Here is a 13,753-nt window from a genome sequence, read left to right as displayed (position 1 = left end):
TGTGTTTCATTTGAATAAAATTGATAATAGGTATAGTAATATTAAATTAATCATCATCGATGTTATATTATATTTTAAATTTAATTGTCAATGAATAATACAATTTTTTTTATTATCCGTGGACCATGATAAATATGATATAAATACGAATATTACAAATATTATTCATGTATAAAGGAATATCTATAAAAAAATTAAATTAATCTTTGTTTCAAATTGTAATTCAAAGTTGCAATATTAAATATTTAAATAGGTATTAAAGTTTTTGGAAAAATCAAATTTATGACGTACTTGGAATATTTTTAGCAAATATACTAACACTTCTTAATAACTAAAAATGTGTATGTTCAAAACATCCCTCCAAATATACAAGGGTGGTTGCATTACAGCACATGAAGGGAGCGAACTGAAAGAGCGTTAACGTGGGTGTTGCCTTGACTACTTACCTATCTATAATACTTGAGTAATTTTAGAGATGTATTTACTGTCACGTGAATTGTGAATAAAATGTATAATTATTTATTTGAATTTGTTCAAACAAAAAAAAATACCCGTTGTCATACGATAGAACAACATAAAATCTAGGCCACGTTATTGATCAAATGCACCTAGATATTTAATTTGTTTATAGTGTTTAAACATAACAATTATTTATAAGTTATACCCCAAGTAACAGTTGACAGTTGACATTTGATGGTTTTTTTTTTTTAATTACGATGAAATGTTAATGAATATAATCACAACATATTAATATAATTTGGTGTCACTCACCGGAAATATTGTGATCCTGTACGACGCACCCACCGTAGTAGATCGATATTTCTCGTACAAACGTTTATATTTTAAAACTGGGAAAGGAGAAGAAACAAATCACTTAAAAACGAATTCAAACGCAGAAATAATATTATATTAGACCACCGTATGTGTTGCACTAATTTATCAAACAAAACCGATTGCCGCGGTGAAACACTATTTTAACACAAAATTAGTACTCATACATTTTTATTATATTATCAGTGTACGTAATTTTTAAATAGTTTATGATATATAATTATATTATTAAGTATATTACAATTTTTAGTTATATATTTATAATATGTAAATTATATATAAATATAATATATATAATATTTATACATTATACACTTATTTTTGTATAATTTCCGATAGTAAAATATTTTCGGAACAATAATGATAATAATATTGGTAAATATAAAACGGAGTGGCGGAAGGGAGATGGAGAGTGGGAGTGAGAGATAGATAAAGAGAAATGAGTGAGAGTGATAGAGAGAGAGTGGATAAAGTGAATGAACGCATACAGTAAACACTAGGCAAGCCGACAAATACTGCGAAGTAACCACGACTGTGAACAGGGCCGCCGACGACTTCTCCCTCGTGAGCGCACACACGCGCAGGCACAGACCACGGATCGAGGTTTTTCCCTGCTACAGTGTTGCCGTGCAGAACGCGCACATACACATTGTGGCAACACCGCAGTAAAACTAATTGACTCGCACGTTTTTCTCCTCTCACTCACTCACTCCCGCACTCACAATCGCTCTCTCTCACTCAAATACGCGGCTTCACATGGCCCTAAAGAAATGTATCTTTTGTTTAGTCACCACGGTGTATGATCTATTATTATTACTATTACTATGCAGAACGAGTGGAGGGATATAAAACGGATTCTTCGAGAGTATTAAAGAATTTAGAGCTTTTGTATAAGTTTTGAATGGATCTCTCAGCATTATAGAGCATTATATTATATATTTTAAATATATAGACATAGACACAAGTATTACATTATTACTTATTAGGGTTTTGTCGAATACTACTAAAACTGAAATACCTAAATCTGAATCCTAAAAACATAATTGAAGTAGACAGATGAACACTTTTTTACTTTAACACACAGGCGAGCATTTCGGGGATTTTGACGGGGAAGTTTCTAGGAGCTTAGCCTAGCTAAGGCCTCCCCCTGAAAATAGAATTGTATTCATATACGTGAACCAAGTAAATAATAAACTAGTGATAGGGCTCCTCCATTTAACTACCCTCTTCCACTAAACAAATAGGTAACTCAAAAACCAAAACTGTTTGAACTTTGATTTTGATACATACATACTCATAGAAAAATTATCCACTAAATAATTTATAGTAAAATAGGTATACTTAAAAAATCCAAAAATCAAATTTTGAATAACTACATTATGGAAAAAAAGGGTGGCATGCTAGGTCAATCACCCCGTACATAGATCATTGCAATATTAAATGAATTAAATTGGATTTTGGTATGTTTTAGAGCATTTACGTATATTATATTTAGTATCTATTATTTTATTTTTTTCTCAGTCATAAAACTAATATTTTAATCATCATTTAGTGTTTTTTTTTAAAGATGTGTTCTCTTGACTTACGTAATTATCGAAAATTTGTTACCTATATCTATATGATAATCGTATAGTGTGTATATAATAAAATATAAATCGATAGGTGATAAAAAATATAAAAAATGTAAGTGTATTAATTGATTTATGTGTTTTAATTTTAACAAAAACAATCAATAATTATATTTTTTTCGGTATCAATCTCATTTGATAACAAAATAATTTAGGAATAAAAAATAAAAATTGATTCTTAAACATAATAGCTTTTAAATAAAATAAAAAGTATTAGGTAGAGTAAACTAGATATTAAATTACATGAAATTATTATTATTATTATTAATTTCATCATATTTTATAAAAATAAAATATTATCTGACATATTGTTTATATATACTTTTATATTATTATAAGCTATAGTATTACGTAAAACTATTATGATAATGTAAAATTATTGAATACCAATAGTTTTCATTTTAATAATAATATATTCAATATTGCAACACAATCACTCGGCATTTTTGAACTAAGAAAAATTGTATAAGCCGTTATAAGATAATATTATTTAAATATTGGATGTAGTCGAGCCACAATTACTAATACAGCTGTGACCTCTATCAATAAACAAATAAAATTATAAATCCGATATACGATCTTTAAATATTTTTTATAACATTATTGCTATTATTGATTATAACTTAACAAGATCAGGAACAATGTCTTTTATCTCAAATGTCAGTATATAATAATGTATTTATTCATCAAAATGTATATAATCTTTTCGAATTTAAAATGAACATGTTTTCATAAGTACTAAAACGATTTAAAAATCATAACCAATAAACGAAATTATTTAAATGAGATATTGATAAGTCTTTTAAAATATATACAATTACTAAGTCACACTACTTTCAACATAATATGTAGCTATCATAATTTTCGACTTAATCAAAATTAAATTGCATTTGAATTCTATAAACAGATGCTGTAATTGTTTTTCATTGACGACTTTTTTTTTAAAAAAAATTTCTCATTTAGCCACGTATAGTATACATATAAGGGGGTTTTATCCTCCTAATGTTATAAATGATTTTTTTTCAATCAATTATGATTTATAAACAAACCCCAGTTTATTTTCCTATCTTCGTAACATATCAATTCATTATACGGTAAATAAATAGGTAAACCAGCATGATGTGAAATTCGCATTAATCGATCACTATAGCAAATGTATGTTCAGCAGTTCTAATTTATAGGACTAATATAGAGTAAATTGATATATTACCAAACTTAAAGGTAAGCACATTATCTATGTTTACTCATAGTTATAACTAGTATGATTTACTAAAAAATTAAAATACAACAAAAACCAAGAGAAAACACAGATAACATTTTTGGCTTTAAGTTATGTTAATAAGCCAATTCACTCTAATAATCTAATATTAAAGTATACTACATAAATTTAAACTACTGAACAGAAAATTTCTATGTGGTAGGTACATTTAAACGAACCATTGAAACAATACAAGTGCATTTTTAAGTTTATTACTATATTAAATGACAACATATACCTATCTTTAATTTCATATTCAGAAGTAGAATATTTTTCGGAGTGATTAAATATATACAAATCAAAATCAGACGAGTAGTTTTTAAGTTATAACTTATAAGTATTCAAAGTTTTGTCCGGAGTAGAATCGTGCGGGAATACCTCCGTCAACTGTTGACAACACCTACTTCATTCGTCTATATTTTTAATACTTTTAACTCATTAACTACTCGTTCGAATTTAAATTTTTATGTATCGAAATAGTTAAAAAAATATTTTGTAGAATATGAATACTTAAATATGTATATTGTCATTCGAAAAATTAAAACAATAAAACATTTTAATTATGAAAAATATTAAATATTTAATATGTTTTTAAAAAAAAATGTTATTTAATTTCGACTAAAAATTATGTAAAAAAATATTTTTAAAAAATTAATAGATTTTTAGATATGAGTTAGACAGTGTTTTTTTTTTTTAATTATATTATTGTAATTTGTAATTAATTAAAAAAATAATTCAAATATCAAAACAATGTTCCATAAGAGTCGAAATATTAATAATAATATATTATTATTAATAATGACATACTTTATACAAATGAGTTACAACATAATAAGTACTTGTATAATGTCTGAAATATTAATAATACAAAAAATTATTAGTCTTTGAAACAATCAAGACTTGTATTGGTTAATATTTAGTATTTTCTAATATTTCTTTTTTCATATTAATATATCAATAATAATATTGAGTATAAAATCAATGATATAAAAACATCATAACAAAATGAACAACATGTACATGATGTTTAATAAATAATCTTCAATATTTCAATATGTATGTGAAGCATTTGTGGAGTGAAAGCCAATTCATATTGCAATTATTTTTTCTTATAATTAGCGTATTATAAAATATTATTATACATTTATAAACCACAGCCCATAGGTATTAGGTGTTCTATAAATAAACTAACCACAAAACGCCCTAATTCATCAATGTTCATATAATAACTACTAATATGTAAATTATACTCCCCTAAACACTGCCACATACGTTTGAGCACTATTTATTTCTGATATAACACGTCTGAGCACTATAATCCATGATATATGAGGTTTATAGATACAAAAAGTACATACCATTTTTATGTATTGGTAAGTTTTGTATGGATTAAAATCAATAAGCCGTGAGCGCGTCTTGCCCAAAATAAAAATATGGAAATTCAGTATCTAGTAGACATTTTACCTTAAAATTGTTTTAATTAGTATGTACATTATTATTTAATTGATAATGTAATATACATTTTAGACGTGCTTTAATTATCGTAAATATATTAATACCTACCACACAGTATATTATACGTCAATACGTCATAATATATGGTTTATATACTACTTAACAAAAGATACATACATCTATACATCTTTAATTCTAATGTTCAAGTGTAGCAGATTTTTAGGTATATATTGAGAGGCAGAGAGCCCAAATGTTGTGCGTGGATTTTGAATATCGAACAGGTAGAAATAACCAATCGTATTGCACTACTAAAACCATAGTTTCATAAAACTATAACTAAGTACAAATGGTACAAGTAGTTTTGTTTTGCCAACTCTGAGGAGTTGACTGTGCCACATTGCAAGGTCGAAGGTATATAATTTTATTGGCAAACACGCAGAACTTGCTATAGCCTGCGGCTGAGTTAGGTACCAATGAACAAAGATGGCACTAATATCCTTGACATTCCTGTACATATATTTACTTGTATTAAAAAAAAAAACCACAATAATACTATATTGCCGGTTGCCCCGTGCGAGTTATATAAGCAGCCCATATGCACACTAATACTCGTATATTACCTATATCAAATATAATAGATTATGGTTAGTCATAATGAGGATCACTATACGATGCATTATATTAAGTGATCTCTTACTACGACATTAATTCATTAAATATCAGATCATTTCATTATTTATTTATATTTGTAGTATATAATAATATACTTAATATTTTCAACTTGGTTTAAAAAAAATATTATACAAGATATCTTGCTCCATATACACAATATACAATAACCAATAGACACAATAAACTTTAATTTTTTTTTAATATTTTCTATAATAATATAAATTATATATCTTTCATTTAAACTTTTGTTATGCACTCATGTCTTATACTATGCCTCTATATATATTGGACTCTTACCCGTAATCATTATAAATAAGTAGTACTTATTAAGTATATATCCGCATACTTTGTGACAGGTATACTTAAATTAAAAATATAATTGCAACTTATGATATAATTAATATTATTCAAATTACTAAATAGTTATCAAGTCTAATTCAGTAATTTAGCCTATTGATCGATAATACCTCAATTATAAAGTAAATTTATAATATCTAAAGGCTAAAGTAATATTTATTACCTATTTATAAAATAATATAATAAAAAATTATATTATAACAAAACTAATTGAATTGAATTATTAATAGGTATACCTATTCTAAAGCTGCTAAGTATTTTTTATTTTATGATAAATGCAATGGAAACTTTATCATTTTTATAATTATTAATAAAAGTACAAACAACAATATATTATAATAAGTAGTAACTAGTAATACTAATAATAATATAAATTTAATTAAATATATCGTTTTACATTTTTAGTTATATCTTAATGATCAACACAGTCAAATCTGAAGACTTTTAGACATTTTTTTTCTGTTTAAAAACTGTTTTTTTAAAACAAGAACATTAAAAATTAATAATTAATATATTTTTTTACTATACCAATCCAACTTTAAAAACAACTTTGTAAATATTTAAACCCACATCTGGAATGTCATAAAATGAGGTGAGTACACCACCACAACGTTTTGAGTGTACACAGTTGACATAGTTTTAATTGTTTTCTGCATCATTACTTGTCGTATCTTAATATTTTATAAAGGTACAAGATTATATACTTAACTAGTATTTTGTTTTGAAAGTCACGTATACCTAGCCCTAGCGGTTTACAATTTTTATCGCAAAACGTGCAATAACAATACATGAATACATGATATATCTAATTAAACTGAGAAGGTAGAACTGTTATGGAAAAGGGAATCAAAAAATCAATAATATACCTAATAATAATGAACTGCTTATATTACATACATGATAATATGTATATTGTATATATTACAACAATATTATAATACTAATACATATCTAGTATAATAATATATTATATAATAGAATATTTTAAACTTATAAATCAAATCAAGGTAACAAATATGTACTATATGATATGTATGATATTATATTATCATACACTAAAAATCATCACATAGCGACTATCTTATCAAAAATAAATTAAAATTGAATTTTATAAACTTATACACTCGCGTTAACTTATAAGCAGGGCTCGGAAGTTCTAGCAAATGCATATTTTTCTTGGTTCGTCCTAGAACATCCAAAGTAAGATACAAATGTTTCACATTTCTCTGATGTCATACGCGAAATTTTATTTTGCTATTTTTTGCATATTTTCGGTTTTTACTGCTATTTTGCTAATTTGGAGTTATAAATTCTGTTTAAGGGTATATTTTTAAAAACTAAATTTAGTTAACCTACCAAACAACCACCAACGAATATGTGAACAAAAACAAATTGTTATGTTTTAAGATGTTACGCATCCGAAATAAACGGCCCAAGACCGTTGTTATTGTCGATTAAATCGGACAATTCCGTTCGTTTCCAATAAATTGTTTATTTTTAAAATCATGTCAGTCACATCCTACTATCGCACTATCATTGGATTAGTTGTATTATCGTGCTGCAGTCGTATTCCTGTCGATAATATGTATGTTGTTCGTATTCTATGAAAAACATTAAAAATTTGTAAAATTAAATATATCTTAAAATTCCGGTTTAAAAAAATTTGTTGAAAATTTTATTTTGCATATTTTCCAATTTTTAGTGCTATTTATAGCGCTGATATTAATGTTTTTATGTGCATATTTAAGCGCTAAATATTAATTTTTTTAGTGCTATAACTTCCGAGCCCTGCTTATAAGTATAAATACCTACATAAGAATATAAAATAACTATACAATATTTTAAAATGTATGTAACAGTTGTATTATTATAGGATATTTTAGGCGTATTCATATTAAATTGAACTGATACTGATCTCGGAAAAATATAAAGTGAACACTTACTGACTTAGTACAAGTGGTACTATAATATTAAGGTCATAAAATTCAGTACTTTTGTTAAATTTTGATGATTAATATTTAAAATGTTTTGTTTAAATTTGTATCTCTATTAGGACTGTTATCGTTAAAAAGATTGAAAAAATAGGAAAAAAATTAAATATTATTCGGACTTTAATACTTTTATTGAGATCTAGCATTGAAGTACTCGGGGGATACCAAACAAAATTTATTCGTTACCTACATACAAATCACTATTTAAGATATGAATAGTATTTTACTAATACAATATGAATAATGCCGAACAATTTTTAATAACAAAATTGAAAGAAGATGAATTTCAAGACATTTGTTGAGAAATATTAAGCAAACCAAAAATTATGACAAGTATAAATATATTTTAATTATTTTATTCTATAAAACCGAAGTCAATATTTGCCAATCAAGAATTTATGTTAGAACATATTTTAATCATAGGCGTGCGCACGGGGGGTTCCGGGTGTGCCTGAGTACACCCCGAAATGTAATTGGGGCTCTAAAATTTAAGTCTTATAGCATACATATGGGTCCGTATTTTAACTAATGTTACTAGAATAAAAATGATATTTTTTCTAAGATATGTTGTAAAAAATTATGTTTTGGGATAAAAAAAATAATACAACTAAAAATATTTTAAATTTGCGTAGTAAAACTTATTATGATTATAACAGTTAGATGTTATTGACTACAAAAGTAAAAATAATAAATAAATATTGCAATTATCTTGAAAATAGATTTTAGATTCAACTATCTAATGAAATATTATATAATTTGGTACTAGTAATACCACTGATTAATATGTGATATAATGTAAGTAATGCATATTCATGCATTATAATTTATTAAAATATGTACATGTATTGTTAAAAGACGGCCCGAATTGAGAAAAGAGCCCGAAAAAATTGTAGGCACCCTCCGAAATTCAGGTCTGCGCACGCCTATGAGGACACTATATATCGATAATCAACGTCGTCACCGCGCTTTCAGATTTTGTAGTTGACGATTAAATAGTTAACAACTTAAAGTTAAAATGTCTTGCAAATGTGTAGTTTACGTGTTAAACCAGGTTTAAAGCAACTTCAAATGCCTATCACCTTTTATCGTATTCTATTCATTCAATTATTGTAATCATGGAATCATTTATTAACCATGATAAATCGGGAAATTTCAAGATAGATTAAGCTTAACTTTGGATAGACATAATGCGACTCGGCACGACACAATATATGGTATAGTTGTGAACCTGGCTTTAGGTTATATAGATTATAGATAATGACTACCTATATTCTACTACACCATAATATGTAACACATTTTTAGTCATTCACCACAAATATTTTTTATTTATTAAAATGTATAACTTGAAAATTAAAAAAAAATCATTGATAGAAGAGTATACTCGTAAATAATTCAATTATTATAAAGTCGCAGATATAATTGACAAAACTTAATATAATTGATTTTCATAGATAAATAAGCTGATTATGTTTCCACGTAGCTTTTTGTTAATTAAATCCATTTTGCGAGAATTTAATTGCGCATTTCTAAATTATATACGCACTCTACTTGGGTCGTGAATCGGATAGAACGATAGATGTGGAAAAAAATGACTAGTAATACCTACCGTTTTTGAAAGAACAGACAACAGTGAACGGGAAAAAAGTGTTTATTCTTTAATGAGTTTCATAAACAATATAAACATTAGAATGTATTGAGCTACTATTAAAATTAAAAACAAAAATATTCGCTATATTAAAGGTTGAATTTGTACGATAATTTCATTTTCAACCAAGTGTAGAGTATCTTTAAATTTTAGAGCATTGCATTTCTAGTTATTCCGCATGTTTTAACAAGATAATATGTATACCTAGTGTATTTCATATTGAATTCATACCCACTTTCACCCTAGAATTATACCTGGCCCTAGGTCCTGGGAGTGCACACAATATCTCACTCGCACTAGAATGGTCACCGAACAGTCGAATAATATTTTAAAATTTAATGCGGTGGATTTAGTGGCCGACAAACGATAGATGTTTAAACATTTCTGTTATGGTTCTAACAATCTAACTAAGAACCTACAAAAAAAAATACACTTGCACGGAAAATACTATTCAACGTGTAATCGAAACGACTTGCTGCCTATTACGCTCCCGGAGGAAAAAGAATCGTGTTCGCTGTTTTAGGATTTTGAGACCGTTAAATACACACCAGGTTGCATACAGTATACAATATTGAAGAAAAACAATGGCAAATAAGAGGGGGAGGAACGACAACTGTCAGTGTAGCCTAAAAAACCGGGTGCAACGGTAACGACGACAAAAGCCACGGTGTGGTGTTACCGTATACACGCGCAAGAGGGGTGATAATAATATATTATATGTATATTATTTTATAATATAAAATAATAATATTATACCTATACATACAATGTGCGATGAAACGGACAGGTTGCGGTGGTAACAAAAGCGGGAAAAATAGGGAACGGACGAAGGATGGGGCGACAAAGGGGAACAAAACGGAGCTGATATCTGCGTGGCGTGCGGTATAATATTATATATTATGAGTGCGTGGGATGGAAGCCCCAGGCGAGCCGTTGATGCTTCACGACCTTCCGCAACGTCAACGGCGTTGTGCTCAGACTTTTAAATCGGAAAAACACCGGCAATGATCCGTCTCGCACATCTTCGTGGACACACGCAAGCACCAACAAAAAGGTTTCGTGACAATACAAAAAGTTTTATTTATACAATTTGTATACGGTTATTTATTATTATAATACATACTCGTAAATGCACCGCATGCACGCGCCTAAAGGATACCTACACGAAACTTGTGCTTGTATACCCTTCCGGTCTTATTAGTACCGACTAAACTGGCATAATATTGTATTTGTATATATATATATAGTACTATACATTTTAGAATGCAATATTGAACGTCGTGCACACGCGAACGCCGAGTGGTATCGCTTGAGTATAACAATACTTAAATATAAGACTTATTTTTAACGAACCTACCTACACCCCATTTGGCCGTTTATGTGTTATACATAAAATAGAAGCTTATAATGCAAGCGTGGTGTCACTAGTGTAGGGAACCGACACATAAAATTGTTGTATACGTCTATAAATTAGTATAGTGATTAGTGGCTACCGCTGCCGCCGAATATCGATTAACAACTACAGAGACCGTTGAGACCGATAATAATTATAATAATAATAATATTGATTCTCGGCTCTCGCTGATGGGACTTAACCGGAACTTAAATCATAATTCATAACAGTTGTTGTTACGATTATTATTGTTTTATATTATACACACACATCCCACTCGCCTCCCCATACAAATCACCGGCCACCACACGCACATAAACGACGCACCCGACGTGCGCCACCACCGGGCGTTTCACTACATGTCAAAAATACATAATATGAGGTGTGCCGTGTGCGTAGAATATTGTTAATATTGCATCACTACAGTCGTGCGGCGAGTAGCGGCTACCGATAACGGTAGTAATAAAATATTATATTAAAATTAATGTGGTTTTCAATACTCACGACTATGATCCAAAGTTTTCCAGCAGCGTGTTTTTATTGCGATGCGTTTGTGTAATACGTGCTGCCATCTATGCGCCACTCGAGCGTATTCACGTATCTTTTACGATAACATAACTAACTACAGTAGTAACGTAATGATAATTAATTGCTATGTTGTCGCAAGCAGTTACCGCAGTCGTAGCCGTTCAAATCTGAAACACAAGTACGCCCCATCACTGTTAATAAAGCCGGGTAGCTACTATACAATCAATGTAGGTACATTCGATTTGGTGAACTGTGAACGGTTCACGATTAAAACGTAATATTTTTATGACGCATTACAATCAGTGATCACTAATTAGTTCATATTATTATATTAATAGAAAGATATTAGTTTTATATCAAGGCATTACACATAATTTTGTAGAAATATCTACAAATTCAATATTATTTTATCAGTTATTAGTTATTACTTTATTAGTTATCTTATTACCTCAGTTACGGGTACGACGAGTACGTGTAATTACTATCTATTTTCCCCAAGACTTTTTTTACAGTGGGATTTTAAAATATTAAATAATAAATTATATAACTATGGTGTAATTGTTACGATTATTTAATATTTAAGTTAGAATGTTGAATATAAATTATTCAATTTAATAAAACAATATCGGAAGGTTGTATGCATGAAAACTATTGGGTATTTGATAAAGGATTAATCTAGCCCGACCCGGCGGCCCACCACAATATTGAAAAATGCCTCGAGAAAAACCACACGCTAAAACCATTATCGGTATTCGGTAACACCTCAGTAGTTTACATACCTAACAAGTAAATAGTGCATCATTAATTCAAAATATAGAATTTAACTATTCTATTTTTAACATGACCTATTACACATTTTTCAAGAAGATTCCGGATTTATGCATAATGTGTGCATCATATAATAATATAGGAAACTTAAATGTCACATTAATTGGGATTTTGAATTTTTAGTTTATAGTAATTTATGCTTTGCTATGATTATCATAGTATAAAACACTGGTATAGATGTTTTAATGTTTATATATTAAATAAACATAATAAATCGATTTTCACGGTATATAATTAATTTTAAATCACATTTGGTAGCCTAGGTATCTATAATTATATTATTCTTGATTTTATCCAAAATATTATTTCCAAAAGAAGTACAGACTACTAGAGTTGAGTGTTATGCATTTAATGCTTGATAAAAACAATGCAGTACAACTACTATAGATATTGAATTCTGAATGAATCAAAAGTTAATTCAATGATAATTTATTTATTTTATTACCTACAATAACAGTTATATATCAACAAAATATTAGCAATATCTACATTTTATAGGAGGGTGTTCATAACAAAGCATGAATCAGAATCACGGTATAATATAATAAAAATTAAATATTTCAATGAACATGACAAATTGTTACTTATATGATAAAACATAAACATAAATTCATAATTTTACCACTTAATATAAATTTGTTACAGGTCCTAATTAAAAAATTTAATATTTACATAAAGAATAATTTAATTTCTGTATTATGCATAGTGTAATTACTATTTTAATAGCCAAATATCTACCAAAATAGTGCAGTTTTTATCTATATTGTTGTTAAGAAGTTTAGTCTTATTTTTAATTTTCATGATTATACAAGATACATAAATTATAAGGCCTATGATTTTAAAACACAGATTGTAATTTTATAATTAACTATTTACACTTGCATAATAGACGAATAAATTGCATAATCAATATCACGTAATGCAGTTTTTTTTGGATTTAATATTAAAAATACAATAAAAAATAAACAAGCTTTAATAATTAAAAGTTCATAACTCAGATTTTCTTATAAAATATAAAAATTGTATGGGTAATCACTAATCTTATAGCAGTATTCATTTTCTTTATATTTGTTCCATATAAATATGACTAAGAAGCTTATATGAAATAAGAAGCTATCATCAATTATTAACTACCTATATAATTATATAAGAATAATTTACCTGA

General features: G+C 27.6%; 1 protein-coding gene across 4 annotated transcripts in view; it reads right to left on the bottom strand.

The window, feature by feature from the left end:
• Window positions 1-13,753, bottom strand: part of LOC132920540 (uncharacterized) — a 43,973-nt gene that overhangs the window by 26,041 nt on the left and 4,179 nt on the right. For 2 of the 4 annotated variants that reach the window (XM_060983009.1, XM_060983012.1), the window contains exon 2: window positions 11,737-11,927. The gene's annotated coding sequence lies outside the window, so the exon portion shown is untranslated. Of the gene's footprint in view, window positions 1-771; window positions 1,122-11,736; window positions 11,928-13,753 lie in introns of those variants that run through there. The other 2 variants (XM_060983011.1, XM_060983010.1) reach the window with 2 other exon arrangements.

The sequence above is a fragment of the Rhopalosiphum padi genome, chromosome 2 (genome assembly GCF_020882245.1).
Source record: "Rhopalosiphum padi isolate XX-2018 chromosome 2, ASM2088224v1, whole genome shotgun sequence".
In the NCBI taxonomy this organism is placed as follows: Eukaryota; Metazoa; Arthropoda; class Insecta; order Hemiptera; family Aphididae; genus Rhopalosiphum; species Rhopalosiphum padi.
Note: the sequence above shows the minus strand (reverse complement) of the source record. Positions and strands in the feature narration are given on the sequence as shown.